Raw genomic sequence first — 6,990 nt, forward strand, 5'->3', positions numbered from 1 at the left:
CACTTTGTACATGCTTCTGCTAAAGCATTTATCACACAATATTATGGCTGTTTCTTTATGTGTCTGTCACACCCTTTAAACTGTGAGTATTTTCCTTTTTTCATCTCGCCAGCACCTAGCACAGTGCCTGGGACATAACTCAAGTCAGTAAATGTTTATTGAATTAAATGAAGTTGTTTGTGGAGTTGATCACGGTATCAGATGTCCATCTACATGTGTCAAGACTACAGACACTGGAATGGGGCACAGGAAAGAGCCTAGTGCCAGAAAGGAGGGTTGGCCATTATGAGGCAGGGTAAGAGGACTGCCAGCCGCAAGATGAGGACTAGGGCATGACTCCTCCAACGCAGAGGGTATGCAGAACAAATCCAGGTTTGTTTTCTAACACCAACAAGGACAGGGCAAATATGTAAGATGGTAATTTAAAGTTTGAAATGGACATGAAGCAAAGCTTAAGGCACAGGGATGTAGTAGATGATTTTAAGAATAACTGGGGCACTCAATATTTAAATCTAAATAAAACAGACTCCTAAGCCAAAACTCAGACCTACAATCAAAATCTCCATTAGACATGCTGAGAATCTGAATATTTAACAAGAGCCCCAGGTGATTCTTATTATCAGTCCAGTTTGTAAAACATAGTGTGTATTTGTCTGCTCTTATGCTGCTAATAAAGACATACCCGAGACGGGGTAATTTATCAAAGAAAGTTAATTGATTTACCTTTCCACATGGCTAGGGAGGCCTCAAATCATGACTGAAGATGAATGAGGAGCTAAGTCACGTTTTACGTGGCAGCAGGCAAGAGAGAGTGTGTGGAGGGGAACTCCCCTTTATAAAACCATCAGATCTCATGAGACTTATTCATTATTACAAGAATAGTACGGGAAAGACCTGCCCCCATGATTCAATTACCTCCCACTGGGTACCTCCCATAACACATGGAGTTTATGGGAGATACAATTCAAGATGAGATTTGGGTGGGGACACAGCCAAACCATATCATCCCATGGTTCCCACCTAAATATCATCTTGAATGTTAGCTCCCATAATCCCCACATGTCACGGGAGGGACTCTGGTAGGAGGTAATTGAATCATGGGAGCAGTTACCCTCATGCTGTTCTCGTGATAGTAAGTGAGTTCTCACAAGATCTGATGGTTTTATTAGGGGCTTTTTCCCCTTTTTGCTAGGAACTTCTCCTTGCCACCACCATGTGAAGAAGGATGTGTTTGCTTTCTCTTCCACCATGATTATAAGTTTCTTGAGGCCTCCCCAGCCATGCTGAATTGGGAGTAAATTAAATCTCTTTCCTTTATAAATTACCCAGTTCTGGGTATGTCTTTAATAGCAGCATGAGAACAAACTAATACAGTAAATTGGTACCACAGAGAGTGGAGTGCTGCTGTAAAGATACCCGAAAATGTGGAAGTGATTTTAGAACTGGGTAACAAGCAAAGGTTGAAACTATTTGGAAGGCTCAGAAAAAGACAGAAAAATGTAGGAAAGTTTGGAACTTCCTAGAAACTTGGAGGACTAAGAAAACAGGAAGATGTGGGAAAGTCTGGAACTTCCTGTAGGCTTGTTGAATGGCTTTGACCAAAATGCTGATAGTGATATGGACCACAGAGTCCAGGGTGATCTCAGATGGAGATGAGAAAATTCTTGGGAACTGGAGCAAAGGTAACTCTTGTTGTGCTTTAGCAAAGAGACTGACAGCATTTTGCCCCTGCCCTAGAGATCTGTGGAACTTTGAACTTGAGAGAGAGGGCTTAGGGTATCTAGGAGAAGAAATTTCTAAGTGGCAAAACATTCAAGAGAAAACACAGTATAAAAGTTGGGAAAATTTGCAGGCTGACAACGCGATAGAAAAGAAAAATCCATTTTCTGGGGAGAAATTCAAGCCTGCTGCAGAAATTTGCCTAAGTAACAAGGTACAGAATGTTAATCACCAAGATAATGGGGAAAATATCTCCAGGGTATGTCCAAGACCTTTATAAAGTCCCCTCTCATCACAGGCCTGGAGGCCTAGCTAGAGGGAAAAATAGTTTCATGGGCCAGGCCCGGGGCCCCCCTGCTCTGTGCAGCCTCAGGACATGGTGTCCTGTGTCCCAGCAGCTTCAGCTCCGGCCATGGCAAAAGGGACCAAGGTACAGCTCAGGCCATGTTTTTATAAAGTGCAAGCTCCAAGTCTTTGCAGCTTCCATGTGGTGTTGAGCCTGCAGGTGCACAGAAGTCAAGAACTGAGGTTTGGAAATCTCTGCCCAGATTTCAGAGGATATATGGAAATACCTGCATGTCCATGCAGAAGTTTGCTGCAGGAGCAGAGCCCTCATGGAGAACCTCTGCTAGGGCAGGCAGAAGGGAAATGTGGGGTCAGAGCCCCAGCAAAGAGTCCCCACTGGAGCACTGTCTAGTGGAGCTGTGAAAAGACAGCCACCATCCTCCAGACCCCAGAATTGTAGATCCACCAACAGCTTGCACCATGCACCTAGAAAAGCCACAGACACTCAAGGCCAGCTGTAAAGGCAGCAGGGAGGGGGGCTATACCCTGCAAAGCCACAGAGGTAGAGCTGCCCAAGGCTGTGAAGTAAATTAGAACACAAAGAAATAATGTGAAAATAAATTAGAACACAAAGAAAATGGAAGCCATGAGAAATTACAATCTAATTGAAGAGGATAATTCAGACAAATGAAACACAGGAACCCACCTGTGCAACAGCATGCCCTGGATGTGAGACATGGAGTCAAAGGAGATGGTTTTGGAACTTTAAGATTTAATGACTGCCCTATTGGATTTCAGACTTGCATGCAGCCTGTAGCCCCTTTGTTCTGGCCAATTCCTCCCATTTGGAATGTGTGTATTTACCCAATGCCTGTACCCCCACTGTATCTGGGAAGTAACCAACTTGTTTTTGATTTTATGGGCTCACAGGTGGAAGGAACTTGCCCTGCCTCAGATGAGACTTTGGACTTGGACTTTTGAGTTAATGCTGGAATGAGTTAAGACTTTGGGGGACTGTTAGAAGGGCATGATTGTGTTTTGAAATGTGAAGTCATGAGATTTGGTAGGGGCCAGGGTAGAATGATAGGGTTTGGTTGTGTCCTCATCTTGAATATCCTCATCTTGAATTGAGCTCCCATAATCCCCATGTGTCATGGGAGGGATCCAGTGGGAGATAATTAAATCATAGGGGCAGTTACCCTCAAGCTGTTCTCGTGACAGTGAATTCTCATGAGGTCTGATAATTTTATAAGAGGATTTTCCCCCTTTTTGTAGGGCATTTCTTCTTGCTGCCACCATGTGAAGAAGGATGTGTTTGCTTCCCCTTCCACTATGATTGTACATTTCCTAAGGCCTTCCCAGACATGCTGAACTGTGAGTCAATTAAACATTTTTCCTTTATAAATTACCCAGTCCTGGGTATGTCTTTATTAGCAGCATGAGAACGGACTAATACATGGGGCTAAGCCAACATCAGGAAGTACTGGGAAGGGGTAGAAAAGGTTTTTAATTCAGAGGAAACCCAGCATCCTCAGGCACCTAATGATTTGCCCCGGTGGTGCTAAGTCCCAGGTGTGATCGGAAGTGAGGGAAGTTGTAAGTTTATGGGACAGTGGCCAAGGGTCATTCCTGGTTCCCAGAAAGCCACTTCTGACTTTTAGAGAGCCTTAATAGTGAGCTGCACCAGCTGCATTGCAGGTCTTCCTATCTATCCTACCTCCATGAAGCCTGGAGCTGAGGCAGGGATGAGTACACGGTGAGGCATATTACGCAGAGAGGGTCTGGAAGCTGAGAAATGAAGCCAGCACTAACACAGTGGGTGAGAAAATAAATTAGAACACAAAGAAAATCCAGCCCTGTCTCTCTCAAGCTACAACAGGGTAAAGTTGTCATTCCAGTCATATTTTAATATTCAGGAAAGGGGGTGTTGTAGGTGTTTCATTACCTGGAGTTAGCCAAACTGGGAACAATCTCCCAGACTGCCCTAAGTTTTGACACTAACTGCGAATTTGGGGAAGTCCCTAAACCACCTCAGGTTTGATAATTATTTAGAAAGATTCACAGAACTCACTGAAAACTATTATACTCACAGCTATGATTTATTACAGAAAAAGGATTAGGACCAACGAAAAGAAAACACACAGAGAATAGAGTTTAGGATTCCAAATGGGGAGCTTCTATTGTCCTCAGTACAAATTATCTTTCCAACATTGATGTGTAACAATACAGAGTATTACCATCTTGGGGAACTCAGCTCAGTGTCCAGAGTTTTTGTCGGGGTTTTATTACGTAGGCATGATTGATTGATTCATTAATCATCAATCAACTGATTGCTCGCATGGTTGTACCCTGTCTTCAGCTGCACTCCTGCTTTCTTGGACGTTGGGGGTCAGGTTGGAAGAGGCCTGAGCGGCGGCAGGGAAGGTATGCCTGGTCTTTGCTGTCTTAGGAATGGAGTTAATTCTTACAGAACCAAAACTGGTTTTTCCTTGTGGTCACATTGCATAGTCATAGGATCAATCCAAGAACAGATTAGAACTAGTACAGCTGTCCTGAAAGTTTGGAATGGAGGTAAAAACACACATGGTAACTATATTTCAGTATTAAAAAAAAATCAATTAGGACTCAATTAAAAAAATCAATTAATTCTTATAGAAAAAAGCATCCATATGTGCCCAGTACTGTTCTAGACATCAAACCACATCTAGAAGAACCCTATAGAAACATGAGATACAATCAAGGATACAAGAAATTACAATCTAATTGAGGAAGATAATTCAGACAAATGAAATAATAGACAGAGGTTTTCAAATAGAATGGAGTGGGGCATGTCAAGCTCTCTAATACTGATGATTACTGATGAAGAAATGTGGTGATGATGGGAATGTGTGAACTTATAACTACACGGAGGCAGAAGAGTGTCTGAAGCCCTGAAGAAGTAATGTGTAACAGTATATAATTAAGGGCTTAGATGTGAGATATAAGCTATACATGTGAAAGGAGTTCAAGGAGAAGACCAGTAAGGCCTGAAAAAACAGCAGGAGTTTCCAGACAAACCTTGAAGCAGCAATGATTTGAAGCAGAATGATTTGGACAGAACAAGTGGAAAAAGAAGGCCACATCAACTGCCCTGCTGGACAGTAAAGAGTTAACTCCATACTATATCTATTTCACTAGAACCAGCCATCTGAGCAGCAGCCTGTACATTCTGATAATGAAAGTACCAAGCAGAAGCTTTAGAATAGCCTTCAAAAGCTGATACACAGAAGCAAATGGCATATTCATCAGGATGCTGGGCTACAGCAAATATACAAGGCCCCTTCCCACCATCTGTATGAAGCAGCTGCTGAATAATCAAAATATATCACTTAGAGAAGAAAATGTTAAACAAAAAAAGGGAGACAGGGAGAGAGGTCTATTGCTAGCTGGAAAAGGAAACAAGAGTAACCAGCAGGGAGGGTTGGGGGCACTTACTGAAGAATAGGGATCAACATAAAAGCATCCCCAGAACAGAGCAAGCCATTGGCACAATTCTGAATGACCAAAGAACTTGGAAGACAGCAAAGGTCCCTGAGCAATTTCAAAAATTCTCTGAAATAGCTTCTATTTTACTACTTACTAAGTTATTAGAAATGTTAGGGTTCCAAACATCTTAGTCTGATTTCCAAGGCTTTCTAGAATCTGTTAATAAATCTTTTCTCTGTCATAAACGAATCAAATCATTTATTCAACAAATACTTGAGCACCTCCACTGTTCTAGGCTCTGAGGATTCAACAACCAACAAAAAGCCTCTCTCTTCATGGAGATTATATCCCACTGGAGAGGGACAGATAAGAAACACATACATGTCTAATATGTAATACAGTTACCAGTTCTATCATGGGAACTAACGCATGGACAGGGGAAGAGAGAGAACATGGGGTAGTGCTCTTTATATAGGGTAGGAAGGGAAGGTTTCACTAACACGGGGCATTTCAGCAGAGAGCCAAATGAAGTGAGAGATTAAACCATCTGGATATGTTCGGGGAAAACATTCCAGGTGGAGGGAACAGCTAGTACAAATCCTTGAGACTGAAATGAGCTTTACCCATAGGCTTAAAGATGGCAGGCAATTGGATAAGTGGTATGAAATAGAGTGAGAGGGGTAGGCAAGTGCCAATTTACATAGTCTTTTGGAAGTCTGAATAAATTCAAATAAGTTGGATTTTATTCTGGTTGCAAAAGAAAATTTTTGGAAGGTTTGCTTTATGATTTTATGTGCTCAGTAATAGAACTGGTTAAATGCAAATATGTCCTGCTCTTTTCATGTCTGCTCTCAAAGCATGGCTTCCCTGGTAAAAAAGACCATAGTGAAAATGTATTATTTCCACCCTCCACTACTTATCCTATGTTCCTTTTATTTTCTCTTCAGATGGCCAGTGTTTCTATTGTGAAGTGACCCAAAACTAGACTTCCGAGGGATGTGAGTTTTCAGTGGTTCCTGCCTGTAGAGAATTGCTATAGTCTTCCCTTAACTTACTACCAGACAGGGGAATCCTAAGAGGTTCCTCTGCATTCATTTATATTCCTCTCTGATCCCACTGTATATCATAATATGTATCAGAAATCTTTGCTAACAGGATCAGTCACCCCAGCCAATACTATGACCCATATTTTCCTTGCCAAGTGGTAAAAGGAGCCTGAAATAGGAAGATGGCTGTATCTGTTGTTTCCTGTGGTTAAAGCATTTCTCCTCCAACTACTAAAATCCTATACGTTTATTGTCCAGAGTCATAGGTATAATATTAACGTGATCATGAGAAATGACACTCCAATTTCCTTACCTTGGTCCCTGGATTTATCTTTTCATCAAGAGCCTTCATCATGTATCAAACACAGGAAAACATGTCTCCACTCCAAAATGGTACCCCAACCTTTCAAGATTTTGATTTCAAGCTGGCATCATAATTGAGTCTTACCTCAGTCATTCCACTGTGCTTCTAGGA

The sequence above is a fragment of the Macaca nemestrina genome, chromosome 10 (assembly GCF_043159975.1).
Source record: "Macaca nemestrina isolate mMacNem1 chromosome 10, mMacNem.hap1, whole genome shotgun sequence".
Classification (NCBI taxonomy): Eukaryota; Metazoa; Chordata; class Mammalia; order Primates; family Cercopithecidae; genus Macaca; species Macaca nemestrina.